General features: G+C 34.7%; 1 protein-coding gene across 1 annotated transcript in view; it reads left to right on the top strand.

Annotated features, from left to right (window-relative positions):
• The window catches only part of AdamTS-A (ADAM metallopeptidase with thrombospondin type 1 motif A), a 646314-nt gene that overhangs the window by 60486 nt on the left and 558982 nt on the right, over positions 1-26846 (top strand). The gene's annotated exons all lie outside the window — the stretch shown is intronic.

The raw sequence follows: 26846 nt of genomic DNA, 5'->3' as shown, positions 1-26846 counted from the left end.
TTTATCTGATCATTTAAGGCGTGGGGGGGGGGGGCTAGTGGCCCTCCAGTCTCTTTTGACTCTTAAAAAGTTAACAAGAACTTTCAATTTCCAATTAAATGAGCCCTATCTAAATTTTATACGAGCATCCCTCCCATAAGAAATAATATGAAGGATTCGGAGAATCCTTAAATCACAACCCTTGCCCTGAGGGCTGTGGAAGAGATGTCATCCTCAAAAACCTGATTTCCAGAACTTAAAGCTACGTTTAATAAAATGGCTGTCTCAAAATTTTGATTGGATGTGTTTGGGAAAAAAGTGGGCGAGAGGGGGGGGGGGGGGTTATTTGCCCTCAAATCACTTTTGACTATTAAAAAGGGCACTAGCCGTTTGAATTTCCAATTGAATGAGCCTTTTCTGAAGTTTCTACGACACTGCCTTCTATAAAAACCTTATATGTCCCCAGGGTATAACTAAAACCGTTGCCTTGAGGGTTTTGGGGGAGTGTCCTCCTCAAAAACATATTTTCTATTTGAAAATAAACTACTCCGAACTAAATGGCTATCTCAAAATTTTGATTGGATGTGTTTGGGGGAATAATGGGCGTGGGGGGGCTAGTTGCCCTCTAATCACTTTCAACTATTAAAAAGGGCACTAGCTCTTTGAATTTCTAATCGAATGAGCCTGTTTTGAAGTTTCTACAACAAAACCTTCTATAAAAACATTATATGCCCCCAGGGCATAACTTAAAACCCTTGCCCTAAGGGTTGTGGGGGAGTGTCCTCCTCAAAAACATATTATCTATCTGGAAATCAACTACGCTGAACAAAATGACTATCTTAAAATTTTGATTGGCTGTGTTTTGGGGAATGATGGGCGTGGGGGGGGGGGCTTGTTGCCCTCCAATCACTTTCGAATATATTATCTATCTGGAAATCAAGTACACTGAACAAAATGGCTATCTCGAAATTTTGATTGGATGTGGTTGGGGGAATGATGGGCGTGGGGGGATAGTTGCCCTCCAATCATTGTCGACTATTAAAAAGAGCACTAGATCTCTCTATTTCTAATCGAATCAGCCCCCTTTGAAGTTTCTACGACGACCCTTTCCATATGAAATGCCTCTGGGAAAAAAAAAAAAAAAATTGGAGCCGTATGGCCTTTATTGGCCTTTACTTTGCCTCTGATAGTTTTATCTTATTGCGTTCATTTTTAAACCTTAAGAAAAAAACTGAAACCTTAGTGCAGACAATGGTGGGGGGAAGTCCTCACCCCTCACAGGCATAATTGACCAGCCACAGAGAAAGTAATGTAACTGAAAATAATCTGTCTTTTGAAAATGTCTTTTTCAAGACACGAACAAAATCGTCTAAAGGAACTTGAAGTGCTATCTCTAACATTTCTGTTGATTCTTTAATCCCGTTACTTTCAGATGTAAAATTTAGAATATTATCGAATGGGTTTAGTCGTCCCCTCCCTGAATAAATCACATTTGGAAAACCCACCCCTGGGAAATCCCTCCCCCCTCAAATAACATTTTCTCTTCCTGCTGATAATTCCTCCTCGTTAAATTCCACCCAGCAAAAATTTATTTATCAATTTACATTAATATAAGCACTAAATTTGATATTAATTTACATTAATATCTATTGTATGTTTGTTTGCATTGATTGTTTATTAATGATTCTTTGATTGTTTATATGCCCCCAGGGCATAACTTACAACGCCTACCCCCGGGCCTTGGTGGGCTGTATCGACACTGGAGTATTGTTTATCAGAACTTTGAACTATTTTGACAAAATGTCTATCTCAAAATTTGTATCTGATGCATTTACGGCGTGGAGGAGGGGGGGGGGGCTGTTGCCCTCCAATCTCTTTTGACTCTTAAAAAGTGAACGAGAACTTTCAATTTCCAATCAAATGAGCTCTCTCTAAAGTATATACGAGCACCCCTTCCATAGGAAATAATATGAAGGATTCGGAGAATCCTTAAGTTACAACCCTTGCCCTGAGGGCTGTGGAGGAGTTGTCATCCTCAACGACCTAATTTCCAGAACTTAAAACTCCGTTTAATAAAATGGCTGTCTCAAAATTTTCATTGGATGTGTTTGGGGAAAAGGTGGGCGTTAGAGGGGGGTTAGTTGCCCTCAAATCACTTTCGACTATTACAAAGGGCACTAGCCCTTTGAATTTCCAATCGAATGAGCCTTTTCTGGCTCATTCCTCATCAAAAACATATTTTCTATCTGGAAATCAACTACGCTGAACCAAATGACTATCTGAAAATTTTCATTAGATATGTTTTGGGAAATGATTGGCGTGAGGGGGCTAGTTGCCCTCCAATCACTTTCGACTATTGAAAAGGGCACTAGCCCTTTGAATTTCCAATTGAATGAGCCTGTTTTGAAGTTTCTATGACAACGCCTTCTATAAAAAACCTTATATGCCCTCAGGGCATAACTTAAAACCCTTGCCCTGAGGGTTGTGGGGGAGTGTCCTCCTCAAAAACACATTTTCTATCTGGAAATCAACCACACTGAACAAAAGGACTATCTCAAAATTATGATTGGATGTGTCTGGGGAAATGCTGGGCATGGGGGAGGGGCTAGTTGCCCTCCAATCACTTTAGACTATTAAAAAGGGCACTAGCTCTATGAATTTCCAATCGAATGAGCCTGTTTTGAAGTTTCTACGACAACGCCTTCTATAAAGCCTTACATGCCCCCAGGGCATAACTTAAAACCCTTGCCCTGAGGGTTGTGGGGGAGTGTCCCCCACAAAAATATATTTTCTATCTGGAAATCAATTACGCTGAACAAAATGGCTATCTCAAAATTTTGATTGGATGTGGTTGGGGGAATGGTGGGCGTGTGGGGGTTATAGTTGCCCTCCAATCATTTTCAACTATTAAAAATGGGCACTAGAACTCTCGATTTCCAATCTAATGAGCCCCCTTTGAATTTTCTACGACGACCCTTTCCATATGAATTGCCTCTGGGAAAAAAAATAAATCATTGGAGCCGTATGGCCTTTACTATAGGCAACGCTACAGCTTTGCCTCTGATAGTTTTATCCTAATGCGTTCATTTTTAAACCTTGAGATAAAAACTGAAACCTTAGCGCAGACAGTGGTGGGGGGAAGTCCCCACCCCCTCACATGCATAGTTGAGCAGCCACAGAGAAAGTAATGTAACTGAAAATAATCTGTCTTTTGAAAATGTCTTTTTTCAAAAGACACGAACAAAATCGTCTAAAGGAACTTGAAAGTAGAAGGGCCTTATTGACTCCGACGAGAACAATACCCCTTCGAATCCCGATCTGGACACTTTTTTTAAAAACTCCCACGAGAACCACGTGGTTTATGGTCCTTATTTGGGCATAGAGTCCCTAGGGGAAATGAATTTCTGAGAAATTGATTGCGTAATCGAAGGGGAAGTGAATTTCCGAGAACTTGATTGCGTAATCGTTCGTGAATGTCAAGGTGTCCAGAAATAGGAAACAGTATTTGTTGTTGTTGTTGTTTTGGCCATGTGCATAGAGTCATTAGCGAGAACACATGGTTAATTAAAGCGATTGGGAATTTGGAACACCTGTGCTATCGACCTCAATTCACCTATCGTGAATCAATAATTCCTCTTAGAAACAACAAATTAATTCCCCTTTCTTGACAGATCAATCAACCAATGACATCATCTGTCAGACTTTAAAAATTTTCGCCTAGAAACGATTCTCCAGGAATAGATCCAAGTCATTAATGTCTTTGCCTCGGAAACAACTCTTTTGGTCGAACTCCAAAGGATATTATTAACCAAACGCCATGGAAACAATTCTCCATGAAACATCTTAGCGATGAATTGTTTTAGCGCGGGAATCAGGTTTCTTATTAATTTGAAATGAATTAGCGCAGAAATGCCAAAAACAAAAGGAACACGCTGAATTACGTTTAGGGATTATTTGGGCGAAACTGTTTTAGACAGGTTATGGGATTATTTCGGCGAAACAGTTAGAAGAGAATTTGAGGGTCAAACTCTGTGGTCGTTATAATACACAAGTTTCATTTGAACGGTGTTGTGAGGTCCTCTACCCCAACCCCAAAGGGCTCCGATCCCCCTACCTCAACCCCGAAGGAAGCCACCGGTCCTCAAAGGTCCACTGGGCTCCCAAAGGCCCCCCCGGCCCTCAAGGTTCCCCCAGACCCCCCCTCCCTGGGCCCAAAGGGCCCCTCCCCCTTTGGCCCCCCAAAGGGGCCCCTCTCCCTCCATCTCCTCCCTCCTCCTCCCCTCCTCCTCCCCTCCTCCCCTCCCCCTCCTCCTCCTCCTCCTCCTCCTCCCCTCCTCCTCCTCCCCTCCTCCTCCTCCCTCCTCCTCCTCTCACCTTCTCCTCCCCTGCCCTCCCCTCCTCCCCTCCCCTTCCCTCCCCCATTTTTTATACTTTTTTTTGCATTGAGACACAGAACGACCCCCTCCCCCCCGCCCCACCCCCCACCAAACGTCTGATTTTTCAAAGTTAATTTTGAATTTACATCGTTGAAATGCAACAGTTTGAATATTTCAGTAGTGTTTGGTTGTGGTTTACCTTGTCACAGTTAAATTTTCTTGATTTTTCAAAGTTCATTTTGAATTTCTTTCGTTTAAATGCAAGAGTTGGAATATTTCAGTAGTGTTTGGTTATGGTTTACCTTGTCACAGTTACATTTTCTTGATTTTTCAAAGTTCATTTTGAATTTCTTTCATTGAAATGCAAGAGTTAGAATATTTTAGTAGTGTTTGGTTTACCTTGTCACAGTTACATTTTCTTGATTTTTCAAAGTTCATTTTGAATTTCTTTCGTTGAAATGCAAGAGTTGGAATATTTCAGTAGTGTTTGGTTGTGGTTTACTTTGTCACAGTTACATTTTCTTGATTTTTCAAAGTTCATTTTGAATTTCTTTCATTGAAATACAAGAGTTGGAATATTTCAGTAGTGTTTGGTTTACCTTGTCACAATTACATTTTCTTGATTTTTCAAAGTTCATTTTGAATTTCTTTCATTGAAATGCAAGAGTTGGAATATTTCAGTTGTGTTTCGTTATGGTTTACCTTGTCACAGTTAAATTTTCTTGATTTTTCAAAGTTCATTTTGAATTTCCTTTGTTGAAAGGCAAGAGTTGGAATATTTCAGTAGTGTGTTGTTGTTGTTTACCTTGTCACACTTACATTCTCTTGATTTTTCAAAGTTCATTTTGAATTTCCTTCGTTGAGATGCAAGAGTAGGAATATTTCAGATGTGTTTCGTTGTGGTTTACCTTGTCACAGTAACATTTTCGTGATTTTTCAAAGTTCATTTTGAATTTCTTCCGTTGAAATGCAAGAGTTGGAATATTTCAGTAGTGTTTGGTTATGTTTTACCATGTCACAGTTACATTTTCTTGATTTTTCAAAGTTCCTTTTGAATTTCATTCTTTGAAATGCAAGAGTTGGAATATTTCAGTAGTGTTTGGTTGTGGTTTACCTTGTCACAGTTACATTTTCCTGATTTTTCAAAGTTCATTTTGAATTTCTTTCGTTGAAATGCAAGAGTTGGACTATTTCAGTAGTGTGATGTTGTAGTTTACCATGTCACAGTTACATTCCCTTAAGTTTTCAATGTTCATTTTGAATTTCATTCGTTGAAATGCAAGAGTTGGAATATTTCAGTAGTGTTTGGTTGCGGTTTACCTTGTCACAGTTACATTCCCTTAATTTTTCAAAGTTCATTTTGAATTTCTTTCGTTGAAATGCAAGAGTTGGAATATTTCAGTAGGGTGTGGTTGTGGTTTACCCTGTCACAGTTACATCTTCTTGATTTTTCAAAGTTCATTTTGAATTTCTTTCGTTGAAATGCAAGAGTTGGAATATTTCAGTAGTGTTTGGTTATGGTTTACCGTGTCACAGTTACATTTTCTTGATTTTTCAAAGTTCATTTCGAATTTCTTTAGTTGAAATGCAAGAGTTGGAATATTTCAGTAGTGTTTGGTTGTGGTTTACCTTGTCACAGTTACATTTTCCTGATTTTTCAATGTTTGTTTTGAATTTCTTACTTTGAAATGCAAGAGTTGGAATATTTCAGTAGTGTTTGCTTGTGGTTTACCTTGTAACAGTTACATTCTCCTGACTTTACAAAGTTCATTTTGAATTTCTTTCATTGAAATGCAAGAGTTGGAATATTTCAGTAATGTGTTGTTTTGGTTTACCATGTCACAGTTACATTCCCTTAATTTTTCAAAGTTTATTTTGAATTTCTTTCGTTGAAATGCAAGAGTTGGAATATTTCAGTAGTGTTTGGTTGTGGTTTACCTTGTCACAGTTACATTTTCTTAATTTTTCAAAGTTAATTTTGAATTTCTTTCATTGAAATGCATTATTTGGAATATTTCACTAGTGTTTGGTTGTGGTTTACCTTGTCACAGTTACATTCTCTTGATTTTTCAAAGTTCATTTTGAATTTCTTCCGTTGAAATGCAAGAGTTGGAATATTTCAGTTGTGTTTCGTTGTGGTTTACCTTGTCACAGTTACATTTTCTTGATTTTTCAAAGTTCATTTTGAATTTCTGTCGTTGAAATGCAAGAATGGGAATATTTCAGTAGTGTTTGGTTATGGTTTACCTTGTCACAGTTACATTTTCTTGATTTTTCAAAGTTCATTTTGAATTTCTTTCGTTGAAATGCAACACTTGGAATATTTCAGTAGTCTTTGGATGTGGTTTACCGTGTCACAGTTACATTTTCCTGATTTTTCAAAGTTCATTTTGAATTTCTTACATTGAAATGCAAGAGTTGGAATATTTCAGTAGTGTATGGTTATGGTTTACCTTGTCACAGTTACATTTTCATGATTTTTCAAAGTATATTTTGAATTTCCTTCTTTGAAATACAAGAGTTGGAATATTTCACTAGTGTTTGCTTGTGGTTTACCTTGTCAAAGTTACATTTTCATGATTTTTCAAAGTTTATTTTGAATTTTTTTCGTTGAAATGCAATAGTTGGTATGTTTCAATAGCGTTTGGTTGCGGTTTACCGTGTCACAGTTACAATTTCTTGATTTTTCAAAGTTCATTTTGAATTTCTTTCGTTGAAATGCAAGAGTGGGAATATTTCAGTAGTGTTTGGTTGTGGTTCACCTTGTCACAGTTACATTTTCTTGATTTTTCAAAGTTCATTTTGAACTTCTTTCGTTGAAATGCAAGAGTTGGAATATTTCAGTAGTGTTTGGTTGTGGTTTACCTTGTCAATGTTACATTTTCTTGATTTTTCAATGATCATTTTGAATTTATTTCATTGAAATGCAAGAGTTGGAATATTTCAGTTGTGTTTCGTTATGGTCTACCTTGTCACATTTACATTTTCTTGATTTTTTAAAGTTCATTTTGAATTTCAATCTTTGAAATTCAAGAGTTGGAATATTTCAGTAGTGTTGGGTTGTGGTTTACCTTGTCGCAGTTACATTTTCTTGATTTTTCAAAGTTCATTTTGAATTTTTTTCATTGAAATCAAAGAGTTGGAATATTTCATTAGTGTTTGGTTGTGGTTTACCGTGTCACAGTTACATTTTCTTGATTTTTTAAAGTTCATTTGAATTTTTTTTTCGTTGAAATGCAAGAGTTGGAATATATCAGTAGTGTTTTGTCGTAGTTTACCTTGTCACAGTTACATTTTCTTGATTTTTCAAAGTTCATTTTGAATTTCTTTCGTTGAAATGCATGAGTTGGAATATTTCAGTAGTGTTTGGGTGTGGTTTACCTTGTCACAGTTACATTTTCTTGATTTTTCAAAGTTTATTTGAATTTCTTTCGTTGAAATGCAAGAGTTGGAATATTTCAGTAGTGTTTGGTTGTGGTTTACCCTGTCAGAGTTACAATTTCTTGATTTTTCAAAGTTCATTTTGAATTTCTTTCATTGAAATGCAATATTTTGAATATTTCAGTAGTGTTTGGTTGTGGTTTACCTTGTCACAGTTACATTTTCTTGATTTTTCAAAGTTCATTTCGAATTTCTTTCGTTGAAATGTAAGAGTTGGAATATTTCAGTAGTGTTTGGTTGTGGTTTACCTTGTCACAGTTACATTTTCTTGATTTTTCAAAGATCATTTCGAATTTCTTTCGTTGAAATTCAAGAGTTGGAATATTTCAGTAGTATTTGGTTCTGGTTTACCTTGTCACAGTTACATTTTCTTGATTTTTCAAAGTTCATTTTGAATTTCTTTCATTGAAATGCAAGAGTTGGAATATTTCAATAGTGTATGGTTGGGGTTTACCTTGTCACAGTTACATTTTCTTGATTTTTCAATGTTCATATTGAATTTCTTTCATTGAAATGCAAGAGTTGGAATATTTCAGTAGTGTTTGGTTATGGTTTACCTTGTCACAGTTACATTTTCTTGATTTTTCAAAGTTCATTTTGAATTTCTTTCGTTGAAATGCAAGAGTTGGAAATATTTCAGTAGTGTGTTGTTGTAGTTTACCTTGTCACAGTTACATTCCCTTAATTTTTCAAAGTTCATTTTGAATTTCTTTCGTTGAAATGCAAGAGTTGGAATATTTCAGTAGTGTTTGGTTATGGTTTACCTTGTCACAGCTACATTTTCTTGATTTTTCAAAGTTCATATTGAATTTCTTTCGTTGCAATGCAAGAGTTGGAATATTTCAGTAGTGTTTCGTTGTGGTTTACCTTGTAACAGTTACATTTTCTTGATTTTTAAAAGTTCATTTTAAATTTCTTTCTTTGAAATTCAAGAGTTGGAATATTTCAGTAGTGTTTGGTTGTGGTATACCTTGTCACACTTACATTCTCTTGATTTTTCAAAGTTCATTTAGAATTTCTTTCGTTGAAATGCAAGAGTTAGACTACTTCAGAAGTGTTTGGTTGTGGTTTACCTTGTCACATTTACATTTTCTTGATTTTTCAAAGTTCATTTTGAATTTGTTTCGTTGAAATGCAAGAGTTGGAATATTTCAGTAGTGTTTGGTTGTGGTTTACCTTGTCACAGCTACATTTTCTTTATTATTCAAAGTTCATTTTGAATTTCATTCATTGAAATGCAAGAGTTGGAATATTTCAGTAGTGTTGGGTTGTGGTTTACCTTGTCACAGTTACTTTTTCTTGATTTTTCAAAGTTCATTTTGAATTTCTTTCGTTGAAATGCAAGAGTTGGAATATTTCAGTAGTGTTGGGTTATGGTTTACCTTGTCACAGTTACAATTTCTTGATTTTTAAAAGTTCATTTTGAATTTCTTTCATTGAAATGCAAGAGTTGGAATATTTCAGTAGTGTTGGGTTGTGGTTTACCTTGTCACAGTTACATTTTCTTGATTTTTCAAAGTTCATTTTGAATTTCTTTCATTGAAATGCAAGAGTTGGAATATTTCAGTAGTGTTGGGTTATGGTTTACCTTGTCACAGTTACAATTTCTTGATTTTTCAAGGTTCATTTTGAATTTCTTTCGTTGAAATGCAAGAGTGGGAATATTTCAGTAGTGTTTGGTTGTGGTTCACCTTGTCACAGTTACATTTTCTTGATTTTTCAAAGTTCATTTTGAACTTCTTTCGTTGAAATGCAAGAGTTGGAATATTTCAGTAGTGTTTGGTTGTGGTTTACCTTGTCAGGGTTACATTTTCATAATTTTTCAAAGATCATTTTGAATTTATTTCGTTGAAATGCAAGAGTTGGAATATTTCAGTTGTGTTTCGTTATGGTTTACCTTGTCACAGTTAAATTTTCTTGATTTTTTAAAGTTCATTTTGAATTTATTTCGTTGAAATGCAAGAGTTGGAATATTTCAGTAGTGTTTGGTTGTGGTTTACCTTGTCACAGTTACATTTTCTTGATTTTTCAAAGTTCATTTTGAATTTTTTTCATTTAAATGAAAGAGTTGGAATATTTCAGTAGTGTTTTGTTGTGGTTTACCGTGTCACAGTTACATTTTCTTGATTTTTTAAAGTTCATTTGAATTTTTTTTTCGTTGAAATGCAAGAGTTGGAATATATCAGTAGTGTTTTGTCGTGGTTTACCTTGTCACAGTTACATTTTCTTGATTTTTCAAAGTTCATTTTGAATTTCTTTCGTTGAAATGCAAGAGTTGGAATATTTCAGTAGTGTTTGGTTGTGGTTTACCTTGTCACAGTTACATTTTCTTGATTTTTCAAATTTGATTTGAATTTCTTTCGTTGAAATGCAAGAGTTGGAATATTTCAGTAGTGTTTGGTTGTAGTTTACCCTGTCAGAGTTACAATTTCTTGATTTTTCAAAGTTCATTTTGAATTTCCTTCATTGAAATGCAAGAGTTGGAATATTTCAGTTGTGTTCGGTTATTGTTTACCTTGTCACAGTTACATTTTCTTGATTTTTCAAAGTTCATTTTGAATTTCTTTCTTTGAGATGCACGAGTTGGAATATTTCAATTGTGTTTGGTTGTGGTTTACCGTGTCACAGTTACATTTACTTGATTTTTCAAAGATCATTTCGAATTTCTTTCTTTGAAATGCAAGAGTTGGAATATTTCAGTAGTATTTGGTTCTGGTTTACCTTGTCACAGTTACATTTTCTTGATTTTTCAAAGTTCATTTTGAATTTCTTTCATTGAAATGCAAGAGTTGGAATATTTCAATAGTGTATGGTTGGGGTTTACCTTGTCACAGTTACATTTTCTTGATTTTTCAATGTTCATATTGAATTTCTTTCATTGAAATGCAAGAGTTGGAATATTTCAGTAGTGTTTGGTTGTGGTTTACCTTGTCACAGTTACATTTTCTTGATTTTTCAAAGTTCATTTTGAATTTCTTTCGTTGAAATGCAAGAGTTGGAAATATTTCAGTAGTGTGTTGTTGTAGTTTACCTTGTCACAGTTACATTCCCTTAATTTTTCAAAGTTCATTTTGAATTTCTTTCGTTGAAATGCAAGAGTTGGAATATTTCAGTAGTGTTTGGTTATGGTTTACCTTTTCACAGCTACATTTTCTTGATTTTTCAAAGTTCATATTGAATTTCTTTCGTTGCAATGCAAGAGTTGGAATATTTCAGTAGTGTTTCGTTGTGGTTTACCTTGTCACAGTTACATTTTCTTGATTTTTCAAAGTTCATTTTAAATTTCTTTCATTAAGATGCAAGAGTTGGAAAATTTCAGTAGTGTTTGGTTGTGGTTTACCTTGTCACAGTTACATTCTCTTGATTTTTCAAAGTTCATTTTGAATTTCTTTCGTTGAAATGCAAGAGTTGGAATACTTCAGAAGTGTTTGTTTGTGGTTTACCTTGTTACACTTACATTTTCTTGATTTTTCAAAGATCATTTTGAATTTCTTTCGTTGAAATGCAAGAGTTGGAATATTTCAGTAGTGTTTGTGTGTGGTTTACCTTGTCACAGTTACATTTTCTTTATTATTCACAGTTCATTTTGAATTTCTTTCATTGAAATGCAAGAGTTGGAATATTTCAGTAGTGTTGGGTTGTGGTTTACCTTGTCACAGTTACTTTTTCTTGATTTTTCAAAGTTCATTTTGAATTTCTTTCGTTGAAATGCAAGAGTTGGAATATTTCAGTAGTGTTGGGTTATGGTTTACCTTGTCACAGTTACATTTTCTTGATTTTTAAAAGGTCATTTTGAATTTCTTTCATTGAAATGCAAGAGTTGGAATATTTCAGTAGTGTATGGTTATGGTTTACCTTGTCAAAGTTACATTTTCTTGATTTTTCAATGTTCATTTTGAATTTCTTTCGTTGAAATGCAAGAGTTGGAATATTTCAGTAGTGTTTGGTTATGGTTTACCTTGTCACAGCTACATTTTCTTGATTTTTCAAAGTTCATTTTGAATTTCTTTCGTTGAAATGCAAGAGTTGGAAATATTTCAGTAGTGTGTTGTTGTGGTTTACCTTGTCACAGTTATATTTTCTTGATTTTTCAAAGTTCATTCTGAATTTCTTTCATTGAAATGCAAGAGTTGGAATATTTCATTAGTGTTTGGTTGTGGTTTACCTTGTCACAGTTACATTTTCTTGATTTTTCTAAGTTCATTTTGAATTTCTTTCGTTGAAATGCAAGAGTTGGAATATTTCAGTAGTGTATGGTTCTGGTATACCTTGTCACAGTTACATTTTAGTGATTTTTCAATTTTCTTTTTGAATTTCTTTCTTTGAAATGCAAGAGTTGGAATATTTCAGTAGTGTTTGGTTGTGGTTTACCTTGTCACAGTTACATTTTCTTTATTTTTCAAAGTTCATTTTGAATTTCTTTCGTTGAAATGCAAGAGTTGGAATATTTCAGTAATGTTTGGTTGTGGTTTACCATGTCACAGTTACATTTTCTTGATTTTTCAAAGTTCATTTTGAATTTCATTCGTTGAAATGCAAGAGTTGGAATATTTCAGTAGTGTTTGGTTGTGGTATACCTTGTCACAGTTACATTTTCATGATTTTACAAAGTTCATTTGAATTTATTACGTTGAATTGCAATAGTTGGAATATTTCAGTAGTGTTTGGTTGTGGTTTACCAGGTCAAAGTTACATTATCTTGATCTTTCAAAATTTATTTTGAATTTCTTTCATTGAAATGCAAGAGTTGGAATATTTAAGTAGTGTTTGGTTATGGTTTACCTTATCAAAATTACATTTTCTTGATTTTTCAAATTAATTTTGAATTTCTATTGTTGAAATGCAAAAGTTGGAATATTTCAGTAGTGTTTGGTTGTCGTTTACCATGTCACAGTTACATTTTCTTGATTTTTCAAACTTCATTTTGAATTTCTTTCGTTGAAATGCAAGAGTTGCAATATTTCAGTAGTGTTTGGTTGTGGTTTACCTTGTCACACTTACATTTTCTTGATTTTTCAAAGTTCATTTTGAATTTCTTTCGTTGAAATGCAAGAGTTGGAATATTTCACTAGTGTTTGGTTGTGGTTTACCTTGATTAAGATTAAGTTAGGTTAAGTTAGGTTAGGCTAGGTTAGTCTACGTACGCGCGCGTACGTAGGCTAACCTAGCCTAACCTAACCTAACCTAACCTAATCATACACCTAACTTTTCGCATGTCTCTCACCTAACCTAACCATACTCACCTGAAAAGGTTAGGTTAACTTATCATTAGCACTCATGATAAGCACATGTGTGTACATGTGTATACATGTGTGTAAATGTGACAAGGTAAACCACAACCAAACACTAGTGAAATAATCCAACTCTTGCATTTCAACGAAAGAAATTCAAAATCAACTTTGAAAAATCAAGAAAATGTAACTGTGACAAGGTAACCCACAACCAAACACTACAGAAATATTCCAACTCTTGCAATACAACGAGATAAATTCAAAATGAAGTTTGAAAAAATCAATAAAAGTAACTGTGACATGGTAAACGACAACCAAACACTACTGAAATATTCCAACTCTTGCATTTCAACGATAGAAATTCAAAAATGAATTTTAAAAATCAAGAAAATGTAACTGTGACATGGTAAACGACAACCAAACACTACTTAAATATACCAACTCGTTGATATAAACTAAAGAAATTCAAAATGAACTTTGAAAAATCGTGAAAATGTAACTGTGACAAGGTAAACCATAACCAAACACTACTAAAATATTCCAACTCTTGCATTTCAACGAACCAAAATAAAAATGAACTTTGAAAAATATTGAAAATTTATCTGTGACAAGTTAAACCACAACAAAACACTACTGAAATACTCCAACTCTTGCATTTCAATGAATGAAATTCAAAACGAACTTTGAAAAATCAAGATAATGTAACTGTGACAAGGTAAACCACAACCAAACATTACTGAAATATTCCAACTCTTGCATTTCAACGAAAGAAAGTCAAAATGTACTTTGAAAAATCAAGAAAATGTAACTGTGACAAGGTAAACCACAACCAAACACTACTGAAATATTCCAACTCTTGCATTTCAACGAAAGAAATTCAAAATGAACATTGAAAAATCATGAAAATGTAACTTTGACAAGTTAAACCATAACCATACACTTCTGAAATAATCAAACAATTACATTTCAACTAAATAAATTCAAAATGAAATTTGAAAAAATCAAGAAAATGTAACTGTGACAAGGTAAACCACAACCAAACATTATTGAAATATTCCAACTCTTGCATTTCAACGAAAGAAATTCAAAATGAACTTTGAAAAATCAAGAAAATGTAACTGTGACAAGGTAAACCACAACCAAACACTACTGAAATATTCCAACTCTTGCATTTCAACGAAAGAAATTCAAAATGAACTTTGAAAAATCAAGAAAATGTAACTGTGACAAGGTAAACCACAACCAAACACTACTGAAATATTCCAACTCTTGCATTTCAACGAAAGAAATTCAAAATGAACTTTGAAAAATCAAGAAAATGTAACTGTGACAAGGTAAACCACAACCAAACACTACTGAAATATTCCAACTCTTGCATTTCAACGAAAGAAATTCAAAATGAACTTTGAAAATCAAGAAAATCTAACTGTGACAAGGTAAACCACAACCAAACACTACTGAAATATTCCAACTCTTGCATTTCAACGAAAGAAATTCAAAATGAACTTTGAAAAATCAAGAAAATGTAACTGTGACAAGGTAAACCACAACCAAACACTACTGAAATATTCCAACTCTTGCATTTCAACGAAAGAAATTCAAAATGAACTTTGAAAAATCAAGAAAATGTAACTGTGACAAGGTAAACCACAACCAAACACTACTGAAATATTCCAACTCTTGCATTTCAACGAAAGAAATTCAAAATGAACTTTGAAAAATCAAGAAAATGTAACTGTGACAAGGTAAACCACAACCAAACACTACTGAAATATTCCAACTCTTGCATTTCAACGAAAGAAATTCAAAATGAACTTTGAAAAATCAAGAAAATGTAACTGTGACAAGGTAAACCACAACCAAACACTACTGAAATATTCCAACTCTTGCATTTCAACGAAAGAAATTCAAAATGAACTTTGAAAAATCAAGAAAATGTAACTGTGACAAGGTAAACCACAAACAAACACTACTGAAATATTTCAACTCTTGCATTTCAAAGAAAGAAATTCAAAATGAACTTTGAAAAATCAAGAAAAATGTAACTGTGACAAGGTAAACCACAACCAAACACTACTGAAATATTCCAACTCTTGCATTTCAACGAAAGAAATTCAAAATGAACTTTGAAAAATCAAGAAAATGTAACTGTGACAAGGTAAACCACAACCAAACACTACTGAAATATTCCAACTCTTGCATTTCAACGAAAGAAATTCAAAATGAACTTTGAAAAATCAAGAAAATGTAACTGTGACAAGGTAAACCACAACCAAACACTACTGAAATATTCCAACTCTTGCATTTCAACGAAAGAAATTCAAAATGAACTTTGAAAAATCAAGAAAATGTAACTGTGACAAGGTAAACCACAACCAAACACTACTGAAATATTCCAACTCTTGCATTTCAACGAAAGAAATTCAAAATGAATTTTGAAAAATCAATAAAATGTAACTGTTACAAGGTAAACCACAACCAAACACTACTGAAATATTCCAACACTTGAAATTCAACGAAAGTAATTCAAAATGAAATTTGAAAAATCTTTTTAATTGTTCAGGTAATATTAAAATCGTAACAGAAAAATTCAGTAATAGACCATCACTTTTATCTATACGAATAACGTTCAAAATAAACTTTGGAATATCCATAAAATCAAGCAATGAAATTGTCGTTAATAACACAACACTAAAGACAAAGACTAACTATTGCAATTCAACAAATGAAACTCAAAATGAACTTTGAAAAATCAAGAAAATGTAACTGTGACAAGGTAAACCACAACCAAACACTACTGAAATATTCCAACTCTTGCATTTCAATGAAAGAAATTCAAAATGAACTTTGAAAAATCAAGAAAATGTAACTGTGACAAGGTAAACCACAACCAAACACTACTGAAATATTCCAACTCTTGCATTTCAACGAAAGAAATTCAAAATGAACTTTGAAAAATCAAGAAAATGTAACTGTGACAAGGTAAACCACAACCAAACACTACTGAAATATTCCAACTCTTGCATTTCAACGAAAGAAATTCAAAATGAACTTTGAAAAATCAAGAAAATGTAACTGTGACAAGGTAAACCACAACCAAACACTACTGAAATATTCCAACTCTTGCATTTCAACGAAAGAAATTCAAAATGAACTTTGAAAAATCAAGAAAATGTAACTGTGACAAGGTAAACCACAACCAAACACTACTGAAATATTCCAACTCTTGCATTTCAACGAAAGAAATTCAAAATGAACTTTGAAAAATCAAGAAAATGTAACTGTGACAAGGTAAATCACAAACAAACACTACTAAAATATTCCAACTATTGCATTTCAACGAAAGAAATTCAAAATGAACTTTGAAAAATCAAGAAAATGTAACTGTGACACGGGAAACCACAACCCATAACAACTGACAAATTAACACAATAGATTTTCAACGAAAGAAATTCAGAATGAACTTTGAAAAATCAAGAAAATAAAACTCTGACAAGTTAAACCACAACATAACACTACTTAAATATTCCAACTCTTGTATTTCAATGATAGAAATTCAAAATGAATTTGAAAAATCAAGAAAATATAACTGTGACAAGGTAAACCACAACCAAACACTACTGAAATATTCCAACTCTTGCAGTTCAACGATAGAAATTCAAAACGAACTTTGAAAAATCAAGAAAATGTAACTGTGACAAGGTATACCACAACCAAACACTACTGAGATATTCCAAGTCTTGCATTTCAACGAAAGAAATTCAAAATGAACTTTGAAAAATCAAGAAAATGTAACTGGGACAAGGTAAACCACAACCAAAAACTACTGAAATATTCCAACTCTTGCATTTCAACGAAAGAAATTCAAAATGAACTTTGAAAAATCAAGAAAAATGTAACTGTGACAAGTTAAACCACAACCAAACGCTACTGAAATATTCCAACTCTTGCATTTCAATGAAAGAAATTCAAAATGAACTTTGAAAAATCAAGAAAATGTAACTGTGACAAGGTAAACCACAACCAAACGCTACTGAAATATTCAAACTCTTGAATTTAAAAGAAAGAAATTCAAAATGAACATGGAAAAATCAAGAAAATGTAAGTGTGACAAGGTTATCAACAACCAAACACTTCTGAAATATTCCAACTCTTGTATTTCAATGAAAGTAATTCAAAATGAACTTTGAAAAATAAAGAAAATGTAACTGTGACAAGGTAAACCACAACCAAACACTACTGAAATATTCCAACTCTTGCATTTCAAAGAAAGAAATTTAAAATGAACTTTGAAAAATCAAGAAAATGTAACTGTGACAAGGTAAACCACAACGAAACACTACTGAAATATTCCAACTCTTGCATTGCAACGAAAGAAATTCAATATGAACTTTGAAAAATCAAGAAAATGTAACTGTGACAAGGTATACCACAACCAAACACTACTGAAATATTCCAACTCTTGCATTTCAACGAAAGAAATTCAAAATGAACTTTGAAAAATTAAGGTAATGTAACTGTGACAAGGTAAACTACAACAACACACTACTGAAATATTTCCAACTCTTGCATTTCAACGAAAGAAATTCAAAATGAACTTTGAAAAATCAAGAAAATGTAACTGTGACAAGGTAAACCATAACCAAACACTACTGAAATATTACAACTCTTGCATTTCAATGAAAGAAATTCAATATGAAAATTGAAAAATCAAGAAATTGTAACTGTGACATGGTAAACCCCAACAATACACTATTGAAATATTCCAACTCTTGCATTTCAATGAAAGAAATTCAAAATGAACTTTGAAAAATCAAGAAAATGTAACTGTGACAAGGTAAACCAGAACCAAATACTACTGAAATATTCCAACTCTTGCATTTCAACGAAAGAAATTATAAATGATCTTTGAAAAATCAAGAAAATGTAACTGTGACACGGTAAACTACAACCAAACACTACTGAAATATTCCAACTCTTGCATTTCAACGAAAGAAATTCAAAAAGAACTATGAAAAATCAGGAAAATGTAACTGTGACAATTTAAACAATAACCAAACACAACTCAAAAATTCCAACTCTTGCATTTCAATGAAGGAAATTCAAAATGAACTTTGAAAAATCAAGAAATTGTAACTTTGACAGGGTAAACCACAACCAAACACTACTGAAATATTCCAACTCTTGCATTTCAACGAAAGAAATTCAAATCAACTTTGAAAAATCAAGAAAATGTAACTGTGACAAGGTGAACCACAACCAAACACTACTGAAATATTCCAACTCCTGCATTTCAACGAAAGAAATTCAAAATGAACTTTGAAAAATCAAGAAAATGTAACTGTGACAAGGTAAACCACGACAAAACACTACTGATATATTCCAACTCTTGCATTTCAACGAAAAAAAAATTCAAATGAACTTTGAAAAATCAAGAAAATGTAACTTTGACACGGTAAACCACAACCAAACACTACTGAAATATTCCAACTCTTGCATTTCAATGAAAAAAATTCAAAATGAACTTTGAAAAATCAAGAAAATGTAACTGCGACAAGGTAAACCACAACCCAACACTACTGAAATATTCCAACTCTTGAATTTCAAAGAATTAAATTCAAAATGAACTTTAAAAAATCAAGAAAATTTAACTGTGACAAGGTAAACCATAACGAAACACAACTGAAATATTCCAACTCTTGCATTTCAATGAAATAAATTCAAAATGATCTTTGAAAAATTATGAAAATTTAACCATGACACGGTAAACCACAACGAAACACTACTGAAATATTCCAACTCTTGAATTTCAACAAAAGAAGTTCAAAATGAACTTTGAAAAATCAAGAAAATGTAAGTGTGACAAGGTAAACCAAAACCAAGCACTACTGAAATATTCAAACTCTTGCATTTCAATGAAAGAAATTCAAAATGAACTTTGAAAAATCAGGAAAATGTAACTGTGACACGGTAAACCACAACCAAACACTACTGAAATATTCCAACTCTTGCATTTCAACGAAATAAATTTAAAAAGAACTTTGAAAAATCAAGAAAATGTAACTGTCACAAGGTAAACCATAACCAAACACTACTGAAATATTCCAACTCTTGCATTTCAACGAAAGAAATTCAAAATGAACTTTGAAAAATCAAGAAAATGTAACTGTGACAAGGTAAACCACAACGAAACACAACTGAAATATTCCAACTCTTGCATTTCAACGAAAGAAATCCAAAATAAACTTTGAAAAATCATGTAAATGTATATCTGACATTTTAGACCACAACAATACACATTTGAAATATTTCAACTCTTGCATTACAATGACTGTACTTCAAAAAGAACTATGAAAAATCAATAGAATGCAAATGTGATAAGGTAACTCGCAAGCAAACACAACTAAAATATGAAAACTCTTGCATTACAATGAAAGAAATTCAAAATGAACTTTGAAAAATGAAGTTACTGTAACTGTGACAAGGGAAACCACACCCACACACGAGTGAAATATTCCAACTCTTGCATTTCAACGAAATAAATTCAAAATAAACTTTGAAAAATTAAGGGAATGTAACTGTGACAGGGTAAACCAAAACAACACACTACTGAAATATTCCAACTCTTGCATTTCAATGAAAGAAATTCAAAATGAACTTTGAAAAGTCAGGAAAATGTAACTGTGACATGGTAACCCACAAGCAAACACTACTGAAATATTCCAACTCTTGCATTTCAATGTAAGAAATTCAAAATGAACTTTGAAAAATCAGGAAAATGTAACTGTGACAAGGTAAACCACAACCAAACACTACTGAAATATTCCAACTCTTGCATTTCAACGAAAGAAATTCTAAATGAACTTTGAAAAATCAAGAAAATGTAACTGTGACACGGTAAACCATAACCAAACACTACTGAAATATTCCAACTCTTGCATTTCAACGAAATAAATTCAAAATGAACTTTGAAAAATAAAGAAGATGTAACTGTAACAGGGTAAACTACAACATAACACTACTGAAATATTCAAACTCTTGCATTTCAACGAAAGAAATTCAAAATGAACTTTGAAAAATTAAGGGAATGTAACTGTGACAAGGTAAACCACAACCAAACACTACTGAAATATTCCAACTCTTGCATTTCAACGAAAGAAATTCAAAATGAACTTTGAAAACTTAAGGGAATGTAACTGTGACAGGGTAAACTACAACAACACACTACTGAAATAGTCCAACTCTTGCATTTCAACGAAAGAAATTCGAAATGAACTTTGAAAAATCAGGAAAATGTAACTGTGACAGGGTAAACCACAACCAAACACTACTGAAATATTCCAACTCTTGCATTTCAATGAAAGAAATTCAAAATGAACTTTGAAAAATCAAGAAAATCTAACTTTGACATGGTAAAACACAATCAAACACTACTTAAATATTCCAACTCTTGCATCTCAGCGATAGAAATTCAAAATCAACATTAAAAAATCAAGAAAATGTAACTGTGACGAGGTAAGTAACAACCAATAACTGCTGAACTAGACCAATTCTTGTATCTCAATGACAGAAATTCAAAATGAACTTTGAAAAATCAAGGGAATATGACTGTGACAAGGTAAACGACAACAACACACTACTGAAATATTCCAACTCTTGCCTTTCAACAAAGGAAATTAAAAATGGACTTTGAAAAATAAAGAAAATGTAACAGTGACAAGGTAAACCACAACCAAACACTACTGAAAAATTCCAACTCTTGCATTTCAAAGAAGGAAATTCAAAATGAACTTTGAAAAATCAAGAAAATGTAACTGTGACAAGGCAAACCAAACACTACTGAAATATTCCAACTCTTGCATTTCAATGAAACAAATTCAAAATGAACTTTGAAAAATCAAGAAAATGTAACTGTGACAAGGTAAACCACAACCAAACACCTCTGAAATATTCCAACTCTTGAATTTCAATGAAAGAAATTCAAAATGAAATTTGAAAAATAAAGAAACTGTATCTGTGACAAGGTAAACCAAACACCACTAAAATATTCTAACTCTAGCATTTCAATTAAAGAAATTCAAAATGAAAATTGACAAATCAAGAGCATGAAAGTGTGACAAGGTGAACCACAACCATTCGCTATTGATATATACCAACTCTTGCATTTCAACGAAAGAAATTCAAAATAATCTTTGGAAAATCAGGAAGATGTAGCTTTGGCAAGGTCAATCACGCCCAGACACTCCTGAAACATTCCAACTCTTGCATTTCAACGAAGGAAATTCAAAATGAACTTTGAAAAATCAGACCTTTGGAGGGGGAGGGGCCGGGGGGAGGGGGTCGTTCTGTGTCTCAATGCATAAAAAAAGTATAAAAAATGGGGGAGGGAAGGGGAGGGGAGGAGGGGAAGGGAGGAGAAGGTAGGGAGGAGGAGGAGGGGAGGAGGAGGAGGAGGAGGGGAGGAGGAGGAGGAGGAGAGGAGGGGGAGGAGGAGGAGGGAGGAGATGGAGGGAGAGGGGCCCCTTTGGGGGGCCAAAGGGGGAGGGGCCCTTTGGGCCCCGGGGGGGGGTCTGGGGGAACCTTGAGGGCCGGGGGGGGCCCTTTGGGAGCCCAGTGGACCTTTGAGGACCGGTGGCTTCCTTCGGGGTTGGGGTAGGGGGATCGGAACCCTTTGGGGTTGGGGTAGAGGACCTCACAACACTGTTCAAATGGAACTTGTGTATTATAACGACCACAGAGTTTGACCCTCAAATTCTCTTCTAACTGTTTCGGCGAAATAATCCCATAACCTGTCTAAAACAGTTTCGCCCAAATAATCCCTAAACGTAATTCAGCGTGCTCCTTTTGTTTTTGGCATCTCTGCGCCAATGCATTTCAAATTAATAAGAAACCTGATTCCCGCGCTAAAACATTTCATCGCTAAGATGTTTCATGGAGAATTATTTCCATGGCGTTTGGTTATTAATATCCTTTGGAGTTCGACCAAAAGAGTTGTTTCCGAGGCAAAGACATTAATGACTTGGATCTATTCCTGGAGAAACGTTTCTAGGCGAAAATTTTTAAAGTCTGACAGATGATGTCATTGGTTGATTGATCTGTCAAGAAAGGGGAATTAATTTGTTGTTTCTAAGAGGAATTATTGATTCACGATAGGTGAATTGAGGTCGATAGCACAGGTGTTCCAAATTCCCAATCGCTTTAATTAACCATGTGTTCTCGCTAATGACTCTATGCACATGGCCAAAACAACAACAACAACAAATACTGTTTCCTATTTCTGGACACCTTGACATTCACGAACGATTACGCAATCAAGTTCTCGGAAATTCACTTCCCCTTCGATTACGCAATCAATTTCTCAGAAATCCATTTCCCCTAGGGACTCTATGCCCAAATAAAGACCATACACCACGTGGTTCTCGTGGGAGTTTTTAAAAAAAGTGTCCAGATCGGGATTCGAAGGGGTATTGTTCTCCTGGGAGTCAATAAGGCCCTTCTACTCTTGAAGTGCTATCTCTAACATTTCTGTTGATTCTTTAATCCCGTTACTTTCAGATGTAAAATTTAGAATATTATCGAATGGGTTTAGTCGTCCCCTCCCTGAATAATTCACATTTGGAAAACCCACCCCTGGGAAATCTCTCCCCCCTCAAAGAACATTTTCTTTTCCTGCTGATAATTCCTCACCGTTAAATTCCACCCGGCAAAAATTTATTTATTAATTTACATTAATATAAGCACTAAATTTATTTATTAATTTACATTAATATCTATTGTATGTTTGTTTGCATTGATTGTTTATTAATGATTCTTTGATTGTTTATATGCCCCCAGGGCATAACTTACAACGCCTACCCCCGGGCCTTGGTGGGCTGTGTCGACACCGGATTTTTGTTTATCAGAACTTTAAACTATTTTGACTAAAGATCTATCTCAAAATTTTTATCTGATGCATTTAGGGCGTGGAGGAGGGGGGGGCTAGTTGCCCTCCGATCTCTTTTGACTCTTAAAAAGTGAACAAGAACTTTCAATTTCCAATCCAATGCGCCCTCTCTGAAGTATATACGAGCACCCCTTCCATAGGAAATAATATGAAGGATTCGGAGAATCCTTAAGTTACAATCCTTGCCCTAAGGGCTGTGGGTGAGTTGTCATCCTCAACGACCTAATTTCCAGAACTTAAAACTACTTTAAACAAAATGGCTGTCTCAAAATTTTCATTGGATGTGTTTGGGGAAAAGGTCGGCGTTAAAGGGGGGTTAGTTGCCCTTAAATCACATTCTACTATTAGAAAGGGCACTAGCCCTTTGAATTTCCAATCGAAGAAGCCTTTTCTGAAGTTTCTACGACACCGCCTTCTAAAAAAACCTTATATGCCCCCAGGGTATAACTAATACCCTTGCATTAGGGTTGTGGGGGAGTATCCTCCTCAAAATTTTTTTTTCTATCTGAAAATCAACTGTGCTGAACCAAATGGCTATCTCAAATTTTGATTGGATGTGTTTGGGGGAATGGTGGGCGGGGGGGGGGGGAGGTAGTTGCCCTCCAATCACTTTCAACTATTAAAAAGAGCACTAGCCCTTTGAATTTCCAATCGAATGAGCCTTTTTTGACGTTTCTACGACAACGCCTTGTACAAAAACATTATATGCCCCAAAGGCATAACTTAAAACCATTGCCCCGAGGGGTTTGGGGAATTGTCCTCCTCAAAAACATATTTTTTATTTGGAAATCAACTACGCTGAACAAAATGGCTATCTCAAAATTTTGATTGGAAGTGTTTGGGCGAATGATGGACATGGGGGGGGGGGGGGCTAGTTGCCCTCCAATCACTTTCGACTATTAAAAAGGGCACTAGCCCTTTGAATTTCCAATCGAATGAGCCTGTTTTGAAGTTTCTACAACAACGCCTTCTACAAAAATCTTATATGCCCACAGGGCATAACTTAAAACCCTTGCCCTAAGGGTTGTGGGGGAGTTTCGGCCTCAAAAACATATTTTCTATCTGGAAATCAACTACCCTGAACAAAATGACTATCTCAAAATTTTGATTGGATGTAATTGGGGGAATGATGGGCGTGGGGGGCGCGCTAGTTCCTCTCCAATCATTTTCGACTATTAAAAAGGGCACTAGCCCTTTGAATTTCTAATCGAATGAGCCTTTTTTGAAGTGTCTACGACAACGTATTCTATAAAAACCTTATATATCCCATGGGCATAATTTAAAATCCTTGCCTTGAGGGTTGTGGGGGAGTGTCCTCATCGAAAACATATTTTCTATCTGGAAATCAACTACGCTGAACCAAATGACTATCTGAAAATTTTGATTAGATATGTTTGGGGAATGATTGGCGTGGGAGGGCTAGTTGCCCTCCAATCACTTTTGACTATTAAAAAGGGCACTAGCCCTTTGAATTTCCAATCGAATGAGCCTGTTTTGAAGTTTCTACGACAATGCCTTCTATAAAAACCTTATATGCCCCCAGGGCATAACTTAAAACCCTTACCCTGAGGGTTGTGGGGGAGTGTCCTCCTCAAAAATATATTTTCTATGTGGAAATCAGCTACGCTGAACAAAATTACTATCTCAAAATTTTGATTGGATGTGTTTGGGGAAATGATGGGCATGGGGGGCCAGTTGCCCTCCAGTCACTTTCGACTATTAAAAAGGGCACTAGCCCTTTGAATTTCCAATCGAATGAGCCTGTTTTAAAGTTCCTACGACAACGCCTTCTACAAAGCCTTACATGCCCCCAGGGCATAACTTAAAACCCTTGCTCTGAGGGTTGTGGGGGAGTTTCCCCTTCAAAAATATATTTTCTATTTGGAAATCATGTACGCTGAACAAAATGGCTATCTCAAAATTTTGATTGGATGTGTTTAGGGGAATGATGGGCGTGGGGGGGGCTAGTTGCCCTCCAATCAGTTTCGACTATTAAAAAGGGCACTAGAACTCTCGATTTCCAATCGAATGAGCCCCCTTTGAAGTTTCTACGACCACCCCTTCCATATGAAGTGCCTCTGGGAAAAAAAAAAAAATAAAACATTGGAGCCGTATGGCCTTTACTATAGGCAACGCTGCAGCGTTGCCTACTCAAAAATACTTTATATTTTCAGTTATTGCAGGATTGATTTCATGATTGTGGAATGGTGAGCCCCTGGGCCATCATTTGGCTGAGCCTCAATTCATAATATGCAATTTTGATTAATTGTTCCGTGTTATGTGCATATATTATTCTATATACGTTATTTTGAGTTACAAAAAGGGCACTAGAACTCTGGATTTCCAATCGAATGAGCCCCCTTTGAAGTTTCTACGATGACCCTTTCCATATGAAGTGCCTCTGGGGTAAAAAAACAAAAAACATTGGAGCCGTATTGCCTTTACTATAGGCAACGCTACAGCGTTAACTCTGATAATTTAATCACATTGCGTTCATTTTTAAACCTTGAGATAAAAACTGAAACCTATGCGTAGACAGTTGTTGGGGGAATTTTCCCGCTTCACATGCATAATTGAGCAGCAACAGAGAAAGTAATACAACTGAAAATAATCTGTCTTTTGAAATGTCTTTTTTCAAAAGACACGAACAAAATCGTCTAAAGGAACCTGAAGTGCAATCTCTGACATTTCCGTTGATTCTTTATTCCCGTTACTTTCAGATGTAAAATTTAGAATATTATCGAATTGGTTTAGTCGCCCTCTCCCTGAATAATTCACATTTGGAAAACCCACCCCTGTGAAATTCCTCCCTCCTCAAAGAACATTTTCTTTTCCTGCTGACAATGCCTCCCCGTTAAATTCCACCCAGCAAAAATGCATTTATTAGTTTACATTAAATATAAGCACTAGATTTATTTATTAATTTACATTAATATCTATTGTATGTTTGTTTGCATTGATAGTTTATTTAATGATTGTTTGATTGTTTATATGCCCCCAGGGCATGACTTACAACGCCTACCCCCGGGCCTTGGTGGGCTGTTTCGACACCGGAGTTTTTTGTTATCTATTTTAGAACTTTGTACTATTTTAACAAAATGTCTATCTCAAAATTTTTATCTGATGCATTTAGTGCGTGGAGGGGGGCTAGTTGCCCTCCAGTCTCTTTTGACTCTTAAAAAGTGAACAAGAACTTTCAATTTCCAATCAAATGAGCCCTCTCTACATTTTATGCGAGCATCCCTTCCATAAGACATAATATGAAGGATTCGGAGAATCCTTAAATTACAACTCTTGCCCTGAGGGCTGTAGGAAGAGTTGTCATCCTCAAAGACCTAATTTCCAGAACTTAAAGCTACGTTTAACAAAATGGCTGTCTCAAAATTTTGATTGGATATGTTTGGGGAAAAGGTGGGTGTGAAGGGGGAGTTACATGCCCTCAAACCACTTTCGACTATTAAAAAGGGCACTAGCCCTTTGAATTTCAAATTGAATGAGCCTTTTCTGAAGTTTTTACGACACCGCCTTCTATAAAATCCTTATATGCCCCCAGGGTATAACTAAAACCCTTGCCTTGAGGGTTTTGGGGGAGTGTCCTCCTCAAAAACTTATTTTCTATCTGAAAATCAACTATGCTGAACCAAATGGCTATCTCAATATTTTGATTGAATGTGTTTGGGGGAATAATTGGCGTGGTGGGGGGGGCTAGTTGTCCTGCAAACCCTTTCGACTATTAAAAATGGCACTAGCCCTTTGAATTTCTAATCGAATGAGCCTTTTTTGAAGTTCCTACAGCAACGCTTTATATAAAAACCTTATATCCCCCCAGGGCATAACTTACAACCCTTGCCCTAAGGTTTGTGGGGGAGTGTCCGC

Source organism: Artemia sp. Qi Xiang Cuo, chromosome 1 (assembly GCF_049724085.1).
Source record: "Artemia sp. Qi Xiang Cuo chromosome 1, ASM4972408v1, whole genome shotgun sequence".
NCBI lineage: Eukaryota > Metazoa > Arthropoda > Branchiopoda > Anostraca > Artemiidae > Artemia > Artemia sp. Qi Xiang Cuo.
This window is presented reverse-complemented; position numbering and strand designations above follow the sequence as displayed.